Genomic DNA, 13061 nt, shown 5'->3' with positions numbered 1-13061 from the left:
AATTTAGGCCTAAGTTTATTTTACACCATTATTAGGTTTACATAGGTCAAAATACAAACATTTATTTTAAATAACACAATCTCAAAGACGGCCCCCGTGGGATCAGCCATTATGCAAGGAATATTCATGTCTTGATTTTTTCTTTTGAATCTCAAGTACTAGTATTTTAAAGAACAATTTGGAGTTACATTTAACTTGAAAACAAACTTATATTCTACTAAGAGATTTTTAGTCCTTTTGGCAAGAAAACTAAATGTTATAAATATCATGGCGATTTTCAATAATCTTTTGTTATTGTTGTTTTAACTTTTGATAGTAAATGAGATTTTTACTGATATGAAATTAAGTGATAGAAATATAGGGAATATTTTTGTTTTTGTTAATAAAGTAAGTCTGATCGAGAGGAAAGAATAAAAGTGACAGAGTGAGAAGAAGTTCGAGATAAAGAGAAATAAAAAAGAGAAGGTAAGTTTAAGATCAAGCGCCCGAAAAAGTTTATGAGAAAGATATGGATAGAGGAAGGGACTCAAGAAAAGTCAAAAGATTGTATTAGTAAGTGTGAATGAGAGACAAGAGAGAGAGAGAGAGAGAGAGAAAATGTAGGTGTGAGCTCAGGAAAGAAGACTGTGCGAGACAGAGGAGTTACTATGATACAGTAAATGTCAGGTAGCTAAAAGTGAGTCAACAATAAAAATAGTGACTGAAAAATGTAGAGAAACAAAACTGAGAGAGAGATAAGAGTGCGTGAGTGGGTATGTGAAAGTGCGCTAGTATATGAGAGAGTTAGGAAGAGGCTTTAAGACTGAGACTGAGCGAAATTGTAAGTTAAAGAGGGACACGGGAGAAAGTGATATAGAAAGAGAAAGGGAGAGTAAGGTGGGGATCTAGAGATGAAGGAAACAAGGAGAGAGCAAAGAGCAAAAGTGAAAGAATGAAAACTTGAGGCTCCATTAAGAGCATCCTTGTGTGTACATAGTTTGGATGAGACTGTAAGATCTCCATCTTATAGCGTTTTAGCAGTGATACTTACTGCCTAACGTATTTAGTTAGAGACAATGCTAGCTATCCAATACAACCTAATGAAACAACAGATTATTCTAGCTATCCAATGCAACGTACAACAATCAACAGATTATTCTAGCCATCCAATGCTACGTACACCAATCAACAGATTATTCTAGCCATCCAATGCTACGTACGCCAATCAACAGACTATTCTAGCCATCCAATGCTACGTACGCCAATCAACAGATTATTCTAGCCATCCAATGCCATCCATCTAGCCATCCAATGCTACGTACACCAATCAACAGATTATTCTAGCCATCCAATGCTACGTACGCCAATCAACAGATTATTCTAGCCATCCAATGCTACGTACGCCAATCAACAGATTATTCTAGCCATTCAATGCTACGTACGCCAATCAACAGATTATTCTAGCCATCCAATGCTACGTACGCCAATGAACAGATTATTCTAGCCATTCAATGCTACGTACGCCAATCAACAGATTATTCTAGCCATTCAATGCAACGTACACCAATCAAAGGAGAAAAAATAAGAGATTTTTAAAATTTAAAAGAAAGAGAAACATAACAAACAATAAAATATTTAAATGTTTATTTGTGTTTTTTGTTGTGTTTGTGTGTGTTTGAACGTTCAAAAATGTTCCTTTTCAGCTTCCCCCGAAAGGGGAAAAGCCCCAATTAGTTTTATCTAGTCTGTCCTTACTTCCCTTTTAGATTGCAAAACTAAAAGAAAAATTAGAGAATTTAAAGCACTACGACATCAATACATTTTCATTTAATTAAGTACATTAAAAAAAATCCTTAACATGAGTATTGAAGATGTAATGATACTTCACGCAACTTAAGTTCTCCACTATATTTGGTCCGAAGCTATTCAAAACTGATGATTTACGTAGTCCAACAAAGCGTGCTAAGACCTAGGAGAACTCTCCACGTCAAATGATATTTAGCACTTTGGTAAGAATAGTATTTTGTTCTTAACACGAAAACACAATAATTTTACAGTGACTACAATGAAATGTTCTTATATTTTAAGACTATATCCACAGGCATTGTTACAGAGTAAAACATAAGTCTATGATTTGATAAAGGAGGGTTTTTTTTTTACTGATCGAAATATATTCATGTTTATAACATAATTTATCATTAAAAGGTTTGACAAATTGACAAATACAAGCTTTTTTCTCATTATAATGGGAGAAAATAAACATGCTAGAAAGAAAGAGATAGACAGAAAGTAGGTGAAAGATGGAAAAGGTAAATGAAAGTTAGAGACAAGTAAGAATGAAAGAAACAAGTAAGAATGAAAGAAACAAGTAAGACTGAAAGAAATGAAGTGCTATACAGAATTAACAATTTTTGTACAAACATTTTTAATTCCATTTTCAAATATTTTGATGCATAAAAATATATTATAAAAAAAAAACTGTTTGATACGTAACAAACTGGACGCATATGACCCGCGACCTGCAGACCTTAGTTTGGTGACTATCTATCTAAAGTATTGGATTCAGACCTATGTCAAACATGGCGAATGTCCCCTTAATTTATTTTTATTTTATATTTTGCCACGAAAATAAAATTAGATTGTGAAAATAGGTTAACCAGTTAAGCCAACATATTTATATCAAATACTGTGAAAACGTGTACTTTGTTAAACGTCTACTTTGTTAAAACATTTGTTACTTTATGTGTATTTGTTTTTTCATTTTTTAGGGCCTACCGGTAGTGATTTCCGCCATGACCTAAGGAACATTTATGGCAAGTTTTATCAAGAATGGTCAAACGGGTTTAATTTCTATGCGGGACATACAAACATACATGCGTACAAGCATATGGTGTATATCTACTACACTCAGAGGCGCAGTGAGCAAATCTCGACAGTCCTTTCAAAAGCGATCTAGATCTAGTTCTCTTGCCAAATTTAAATTTCCGTTAGAAAATATAATAACGGTCAGACTAGTTATTTGCAGTGTTGCTAACGAGCTAGTAATTATTTTCTCAGCGATATAAATCAACTTTTACATTTCTCGGAAAATCTTTACAGTTGTTTTTGTGATCCGTGTTTAGAAAAATTTACAAATAAAATTTATTTATTTATTTGTAAATTTTTCTAAAATTAAATTTTTTGTCAGGGCATTTTATTTTATAATTTTGTATTTATGTTATCTCAAACTTATCTTAAACATTACAGACCTTATTTCTAAAAAGAAGATATTTTTGTTCTATGCATTTCATGTGTCGATGTGCATACATTACTTATAAATTACGTGAAACTACCTTCAGTTTGTTGAGTATTATAGACAGACTGTAGGAATTTCTTACAATGTCCAAGTAATCGTTTATTATTTAAAATAAATACAAAGAACACATTACAAGAAGTTAAAAGAAAAGAGAAAGAGATCAATTCCGAATGAAGGAGGAACCCAATGTCTAACTCTTTAATGAAGTAAATAGCTACGTAAGACAGGATGTACTGTAAAGCATCCGATATACTAAATAATAAACAAGTTGACAGTAGAACTTTTGTCGTTTGCTTTGACCAACTCAGCTTGTGGGATAAGTGTGTTAACTTGCAACGTTTATCTAATATGATTTTAATTCTAATTGCAATCACGACACTACCAACCAAAGCTAAGATGAGAGGACTACACTTACTTACTAAAAGAATTGTTAAAGCAAAAGTTGTAGAAATGTTATAACATGTTTCTACCCAAGGCATCTCCTGTGTAGATACCGTAGTAAGTAAGATTTCTAAACTGTAGAGACAGGAAATTTTGAGTACAGCAAATGGCAACCACATAAGAAATATAATGCACAAACAAGAGACCATTGATTTCCTTGTAACATATTTCTTAAATGTTAAAGGTAGAAACACAGCTAGGAATCTTTCGATTGTTATCAGTAAGAATGTCGAGGAGAACACGTATTGACCCCAAGTCCCGAGAAACAGAAAGATGTGTTTAAACACTTGTAAAACAAGATTTCTTTTTTTAACACAAGTGAATGCAGAGACTAATTCATACATGTCAACTCCTGAATCAAACTCCAAGATCTCTGCAATGTTTATAGAGAGCAGCTGCTGAAAACTTCCGGCCACAATAACTGACAACAGATTCAAGTTTGATGTCTTTGAGAAGCCATCTTTTTTCAGCACTACGATACACAGAATATTCTGCCACAGACCAAGTATAGCCAAAGTTGGATTCACGTAATATTTTAAGCTTCGAAGAAGTCCGGTAGTTGAAGACAAAATGAAAGAAATGTATGTCTGGCATGGGTTTGAATCTAATGTTGTTTTATTTACTGCGTGCTTTTGAGAGGAAAACACGTAACTTAATTGCTTGTCGCTAGCCATCATTGTCTTCATCCCTAATCTGTCCAGATAAAATATAGAGAAGTAATTCATCATTAAATGTTGTACATACGAAGCCATTAAGAAAACAGAAAAACGCAGCTTTATTGTTATCTCTATCAGTTTCCCTTTCCATTCTCTTTGTACAGGTTTCTTTACTGACAAAATGGCGGAGGTGTCGTTAAGATTCTGAGGAATTTGACTGGGATGATTTCCATCTATCATTTTGGATACAAACTTATTTTCTCTGTCGGATATTAAACTTTTGAATTTAGTCACATTTGGGAAAATGTCTGTGAACAGACTTAAAATCTTGGATTTCAAAACATCAAAGTTTGTCCAATCTTCTGCTTGACTTGTTTTATTTTTACGAGACTTCAATTGATTCCATTTAGGCTTTACTTTCTCTTGATTAAAAGAAACATTAGTGTGTCCTTTGTCTTTCGAATAATTAAGATTTTCTTTAAAATTGAAATTCTCTGGATGGTAATCATTCTTTCTAGTCACGAGTTCTTTTTTACCTGTTCTCTCTGTTTCATTCAAAACAGAAATATTGAACAATGTTAAGTTGATGAGAGTTAAATTAAAAAGATCCATGAAAAAAATGTGCATATGTTCATAAACTATATATTTTTAAGTAAAAGTGTGTGTAAATAAATATCAATATAGACAGAATTTATGAAAGCTTACACCTAAGAGTTTAGTTTTCCTTTTCATATATACATATACAAAACAAAAAATGTGCGCTTTTATGGTCAGAAAATCTAAATTCGGTATATCCACTTAACATTGTGTTTATTTCCACGTGGAACTATTTCTCTTCGTTTCTGACAGCTGATCGTTTTTCTCAATCTGAAAAAGAAAAGATAATTTTAAGAGTAAATTGAAAAAAAATGTTATTTGTTAATTAGGAAAGCTCCTTTTTTTTAAGTTGATGTTTTTATGTCACTTAAACTAACTATGAAATCAAATATTTAACAAGAAAAACATAAAAAAATAAATTTCTCAATGCGCTGGGATCCTATCACTTGTCTGGACCAATTGTGAAAGGGGGAGGGAAGAAGGGGTATCTAGGTGAATGTTTACATGATCGTTTTTTTAAAGCATAAAAAATGCTCACTCAGTGCTCAAGATTACTCAAGGGAAGAAATCCAATTTGTGTTGTCAGCTAAAAGAAATAATTGTGCACAATTTCATCTTATTTCGAGATTGGGTATGGTAGAAATAACAGGTACAAACCTTTTACCATACAGACAGAGTGAGTTGATATAAGATTTGTAAAAATTATTTTAAAAGAACAATTTCTTATTTTCAAACGTTGCGATGCATGTAGCAAGATGATGTGAAGCTCATTTGTTTCTCTGTTTGATGGTCCAATGGCCAACACAGCAACCAACCGATTGAACTTTCCCAAACTAATGTCAGGTACACATCATTAGTGTTGTGTGGGTTTCTAAATATCGTGAAGTTTAGAGCTTAATATCTAGTGGTTTAAAACACGAGACCTTTGTTTTGTAATCCAAGTGTTATTTAATTAACTACATTCTATTTCTAGCCAACTTTGAAAACGTTATCAAGCTTCCTAGAACATTTTAGTTCTAGTCTACTTTACAACGCACTCATGTTTCATAGATTATTCTATTTCTACTATGAAAAAAAATCCATGCAAATATGGGTATGTTTTTTAACAGTTTTACAAAATGTTAAGCAACACAAGCTATTTACAAGACATGTAGGTATCCGGCTCCGGCTTAATAACAAATTTTACTATCCGGTCATATCCGGCTCCTGCCGAATATCAAAAAGAACTATCCGGTGCACCCTTAAATTCTAGTCAACTTTACAACGTACTCGTGTTTCTAGTGTAATAATGCTCCAACCAGCGTCTAAAGAAATTTTGTTAGAATGTTGCATATAAAGCTATTATGTAGTGAAACAGACTTGTAGATTAACTTTAATTTGTTTGCGTTTGTTTAAATATATTAAAGGCAAACTAGACTTTTCAGAATTTCTGTCTATGTTAATATTTGTATACAAATTTGTATTTGTGGGAAGCTTGGTCGAGAGGCCAAGTGCGCTTGAACTTGGCCTGGCTTGACTTGCTAGAAACATGCTCGAGGTTCGACACCCGACTCGGGCAGAGTTGTGTTTACTGAGAGACTAAAGGCCTAAAGGCAGCACGGAAAACCAACTCCTAGATACCCCCTCCACCCCACTGGTCCACAAACGATTGGACCAAAAGCGCTCTGAGCATGCTATAAGCATGAAAGTAGCGCTATATAAAAGCTATAATAATAACAAACACTTTGAAAATATTAATATTAATATGACTGCTATTTTAATTTTGAAGCTTTATAATAGACTGTAATCGCTTACTTAAAATGTCATGAAAAATTCAATGTTTCTATTGACATCATAAATTGAAATCTAACACATTTTTCCCAAATCTTAACTTCAAAGGCTACAGTAATTTATATTAACTACTGATTCTATTTCATCTGTTTCTGTGGCCCACGGTTAACGAGGGTCTCATGTGGCCAGCACAGCGACCAACCGCTTTTACTTTTACCAAGTTAAAGTCAGGTACACATTAGAGTTGGGTAGACTGACACTAATGCAAAAAATAAATGAGCCTACAGAATATCACACTGCACACAGTTTAGTCTTACATCTATAGCTTGTCACATCTTATTTTATATATAATCGACGTCCAAACAAGGAAAAAAAATACGCCCTGGACCAATCCATATGTTAATTTAGTCATGCTGGCTAATTTGATATTCAGACTAATAAATCATTGGTTTATGGCTGATTCAATCAACCAGATTCATGCCATAAAGGACATAAAGTAGGAAAGTGCACTTAAACAAACTTGTTTTAGCGAGGGAAATGAGAATTGTGACTTTATCCTTGTGTCTTCCTGAGTATTTTACTGGGTAGTGTTTTCTATTGGTAAGTTATGGTTTATTTAGTTATTTAGTTTTTTCTTTCTTTGCTACTTTACTTTTTTAGTCTTTCCTGAAATGTCTCCAAGTTTACAGTCATCCTCCTCTACCTTTTCCATTAAAAATGATGTTAACATTGATATCGAAGGAGTACCTTCAAAAGGTCTTTAATCAAATAAATTAAAACCTATACCGAAAATTTTCAAAGACAACTTTTACTAGAATTTATATGAAAAAGTTTAATATCATATTAATAATTGTTGCACATCAAATCAAAACAAATGCATTGGTATTCAGAAACTGTAGTTACTCTGTTAATTATTTAACTACGGAGCTTACACACACACATTATGAATAAAATGTACTTTTAATTATTTTTATACAATTTTAAATATAAAATAAATGCCATTTGAATTATTAAAGAGAGCCATTTCTCTGGGGACATCGTTAAGTTACTAGTAGTTGATTCAAAACTATGTCTTTGATCCATACAAATGTCGAAGTTTAAAAATAAATATAATAAATATAATAATAACCTGCATCTTGTCTTATAAACTGTCGTCTGCCGGCATGGTCACTGCATTGTAGCTCTCAATGGCACAGATTCCTTCAAAATAATATAACACTTGGCAGCAAACATTAGTACTCTATAAGAGATATTTTGACGCACACAGAACCTTAAGACTAATATTAAAGCAAAATATATATCTAAATAAATGTTCAGTAAATCTCAACTTGTATTCTACAATACCTGATTATATGTGGAACCGCAGTGTCGACAGAAGTTTGTCTACATGCTCTACATATATACATTCAATGTGTTATCTGTCACCGTTGGACAAGATCGCAGTGTCAGTTTATTAGCCATTAAATAGAGTACAATACTCTCAGAAAGTATGTACAGATGGTATGGAGAGTATCTTCTTCTACTAATTTAGTTCTAGTATCGATACGCGGACAGAATTTCTGCAATATCAGAGAGTCAAAGGAAACTTTTAAAAATATCTTTAGTTTATATTTTTAGATAAATGGAAATATAATGAAAAATAATATTAATTTTGTAACGGCTCCCAAAAGGAGTCCGTTTGCCACTTTTAATCTCAAAAACTAGAAAAATAAAAATGTTGGCATAGCCTACCAGTTCGCAAAGCACTGGTGCAACAGCTACTTTTTATCTTATGAAAGCAAATCGTTTTATTTGAACAAAAATAAATAATTGTTTAAAAAGGTTTACTATTCATTGAAAAAAACAAACAACAGAGGACACAAAAGATTGTATATCTCTATAGTCTATAAGATGTATGAATATAGGGTATAAGACATTCTGTCCGTATGAGTCATACGCTTTTTATTGATAAGATCATCTTCGAGTTCAGTTAAAAATGTTTGTAGCTGACTTGTTTCTCTCTTTTTTTTTTAGAGTCACTGGCCTATCAAATACTCAGACTTTTGTGGTCCCGGGCATACTACACAGCCTCATAGAGGTGCCCTGGTGGAAACGATATTAGGAGGAAACGATTAGGCTAAAGGGTAGCAAAACAAGACTCCCCATGGTGTTGCCTAACGGGGTGTGACAGCATCCTCATTGCACTGGGCGGAGTTGTAAAAAAGATCCCACTACCTTGTCACAATCCAGGCGCTGTTCCTCAAGGGGCCGTTACATACATAGCATGCAGGTTAACCTGGTATAGAAAAGGAAAATGGCGGGAGTCCGTGTGTACGCGGCCTCTGACCGTGAATCTGACCCCCCCCCCCCAGCCAGACAGAACATTGTACACTGTTATCATTTAGGCCGGTGGTAGGGAGCTTTTGTTCACTTTTGCAAGAGGTCAAAAAGTCGAAGGATCAACTTTACCGGACAGTTGAAAGAAGACATTTGTGGTCACTGAAATCAACTCTGTCTGGTAAAAAGTTTGTGCACGTTATTTCTCCCACACCCATTATCAAATTAAGTGGAAACTTTACACAATTATTCATTGGCATAGACGAGACGTGAATCAATTTTTAAAAAAAGTAACAAAAAGTCAATTACTTTTGGTTATTAAATGTTTGTCTAATACCAACAAGGGAAATTAATCCTTCAGTATTCATATATATGACTAAATATGTGGGGTTTGTCCCCTTAGATCCCGGGCATACTACCCTGCCTCATTGTGGCACCCGGGTGGAAACGATCGTAAGAGGAAACGATTAGGCTAAAGGGTAGCAAAACAAGACTCCCGTGGGGGTGCCTAAGGGGGTGCGAGAGAATACTCATTGCACTGTGCGGAGTTGTAAAAAAGCTCCCTCAACCTTGTCACAATCCAGGCGCCGTTCCTCAAAGGGGACATTACACAAATGGCGTGTCCTGAACGGTTAGCCTGGTATAGAAAAGACAGAACACTGTTCTTATTCAGGCCTGTGAAAGGAAGCTCTTGTTCACTTTTGCTGCTCTAGAGCTCTAAGAGCCGAAGGCTCAACTCTACCTGACAGTTTCAAGAAGAAGATAATTGAACACGTTATCTCTCCCACAACCATTCTCAGACAAAGTTGAAACTTTAAGCTAAAAATTAACCAATTAATTAAATCAGTATTGATTTTTTTTTTCATATTAAATAAAGGTAATAACTTCTACATTATTAAGTGATATAGTTGTTAGTGCGGAGCTCTTTCCCTTAGAGAAGACTTTTTTAAAAACTATATTTAATGTTTTTCCTTCTTCTTAAAGTTTTGAACACGTCCTAACTTGAGATCCCCCGATTTAAAGCCGTACTATATAAAAACACAATTCTTACTTTAAACAGATGTGTTTGATTCATAATACAATAATGAGACATGAAACATTGCGTTGTTTTTACTTGTAGGCCTATATCTCGTGTTATTGTTCGGTATTTGTAATAAAAAATATTTTGCGGAAGACTATATCCCAAACATTAATCCGACACGCAGACGAATGTAAACATTAAATGTCAGTGTGATAGAGATATTTGACATGATGACATGATGACTGTTTTTATATGCCCAGACAAAAAAAAATTACACTAACAAAAATTTCAATTCTTAACTCTATGGGTCTGGGTTTCGAAAACTTTTGTTGCATTGGAACCTTTCGCAATTTCATAATAGTTTTACATCAATCATGTGTCCTGCAGGTGTCATGTGTCCCGCAAGTGTCCTGTGTCCTGCAAGTGTCCTGTGTCCTGTAAGTGTCCTATCTCCTCATAGGGCACTTCGACCCTACCAATCTTCTGTCATCAAGATTATAATTTAGGATTTCCTAAACAATTTAACCAATGGAAAACTGTAAATTTGTTTAGCAGAACATTGTTCTTTTTTTACATAATGCCAAATACTTCTAAATATGTTGTTATAATAGAGCTAATAGTTTAGTTATTTTAAAGTATAAAATATTACTAAAATATAAAACACACTCTGAAATTAATGCAAGGTTTGCTGGCTTATATATATATATATATATATATATATATATATATATATATATATATATATATATATATATATATGTGTGTGTGTGTGTGTGTGTGTGTGTGTAGATAGATAGATAGATAGATAGATAAATAGAGATATATACAGTGCTTTTTTGTGACGGTACGCACAGGTACAGCGTACCTGCACATTTTCCAATGTTGGGAAAAAATTATTACTTTTCTTGTATTTTCACGATTAGGCCTATTATTAATTTATAAGTAGTTAAAATTTAGGCAATACATCACTGAGTACCGGCACCTTTTTTTTTTTTACATATTTTTTAAATGGCCTTATTAAGAGTAAAATAATTTTTGCTCATAGGCCTGTGTTATGGAGTATGTATGTGTGTTAGTATGGTGGCAGTGGGAAGAGGTTACCGATTGGTTGTGAATGATGCAAGAAAGATGGCAATTTCGTCAATGGTCTTAGTTATGACGAACGACAGGTACTGTGTTGAAGTTTGTTTACTACATTTTTCTTTTCTAAAATTTTTTTTAATCACTTATGCAAGTAGTTTTTTTATAAAAATACACCACTTTTATAACTATTCACTAGTAATAGTAACAAGCACTGAAGGCTCTTTAGTAGGGGAGATCACTATTTACAATATTTTTAACACATTTATGCAAATGGTTTTAGATTTTTTTATAAAAATTATTATTTTTTTACATTTGTAATGCTACGTTTAGTAAATTTTGTCCTATTTACTACTACATTTACCCAAAATTAATGCTTACTTTTGTTTAGATTTTTAAAAAATATTTAGTATGCATATTAGTTGAAGGTAATTGAAAACAACAATCAATAAGTAGGTTTTCATATTATTACGTGAATGATAGTGGCGTTATAATAGTAATATACACTTAACTAAAGGAACTTTTTTTTTAAGGAATTGTTTTTTTTTTATTTTTTGAGCATTCGATTAAGAGATTGACCCTTTACAAAGCAATTAGATCAATTAGATAACATTATAAGACATAAGTTAGGCCAGGTTCGCATTTAACTTTACATTCACCTTCAGCTATCCTTTGGTCTGTTTAACCGCTGGGGCACTACACAAGATCTGTCAACCTTCTTTCTCCATTCTTCTCTGTCATGTGTCTTTGATAGAATTTAATTCTGATGTTCTTTCTGAAAATATTGATACCTGCCTTTTTACTAGCTTGGGTTGACCACATCGGGGGCCGCTTTTGAGTTTGTGTTTCCACACAAACTGTCTTTGTAATCTTGTTATTTGTATTTTGATTGTTTTTTTTTTTTATTGTTTTGTTTTTGTTTTGATTTTTTTCCCTCAGTAGGAGGTGTTTCACATTTGCTAAAGAAACACCTACTTTTTTCTTCTTTTTTCTTATAGTTAAAGCAGTAAATTACTTCCCTTAGATTGAGTGCTTACTGCTTAGTTTAAAACGACAACCATTCTGAAAACTTGCACCAAGAGACAAAAGAAGAAACGCGACTGGGTAAAAACACTGTTCCATTGTTGTTGTTTTTTTTATCTAACTTCATTAGTTGTTAATAGCTAAACAATCGCTATGTTAATTGGACCAGCTCACATCCCAAATACAAGAAAAAGGACGTCTATTATAAGCTATCTCGACATGACCAACGCATAATTTTTCTGCCCAGAACCGGACACAATAGAATGAGACAACATATTGTTATAAACCTAGTGGTGGCACAGATGGGGGTAGTGGTGTGAGTGTAGTCAGCCGACGCAAATCGCCCCAGGCCAGCGCTAGACGAGCGGTCAACCGTGACGAGTTACGACGGTCAGCCGAGTCGTGTGTCAACAGGATGGTTCGGGAAGGATCGACGTCGTGAACAGAGCTCAGTAGCGTCACGAGAGTTGTAGTCATCTGACCACCTAGAAACGTCGAGCGGCGTTCTGTCCGGTTCTAGAAGGCCAGTAGGGACTCTATATAAAGAGCGACGGTGTCGCAGTCAAGACGGTTCAGAAAGCGGTTTTACGACAGGAGTTAAGAACACGGTCGACTACAGCACAGTTCAACGGTGTGGTCCTGTACGGAGCATTACGACGGTTCAGTGCGGAGTACTGTCAAGTACAGTTGAGACGAACGGCGTCTTGATCTTGGTCTGTGATCGAGTCCGACACAACGAGCCCAAGTGTGTGAAGTCAGTCCCGAACTGTTGAACCCAGTGCAAGCCCGGAACGAGACGGAGAGACCAGTGCAAGACTTGATACGGCGGAACGGTGTTATCGGAGAGATATTTGTTATCGCAGAGCTATTTGTACTGTTCTAC

Source organism: Biomphalaria glabrata, chromosome 18 (genome assembly GCF_947242115.1).
Source record: "Biomphalaria glabrata chromosome 18, xgBioGlab47.1, whole genome shotgun sequence".
Lineage (NCBI taxonomy): Eukaryota > Metazoa > Mollusca > Gastropoda > Planorbidae > Biomphalaria > Biomphalaria glabrata.
Note: the sequence above shows the minus strand (reverse complement) of the source record.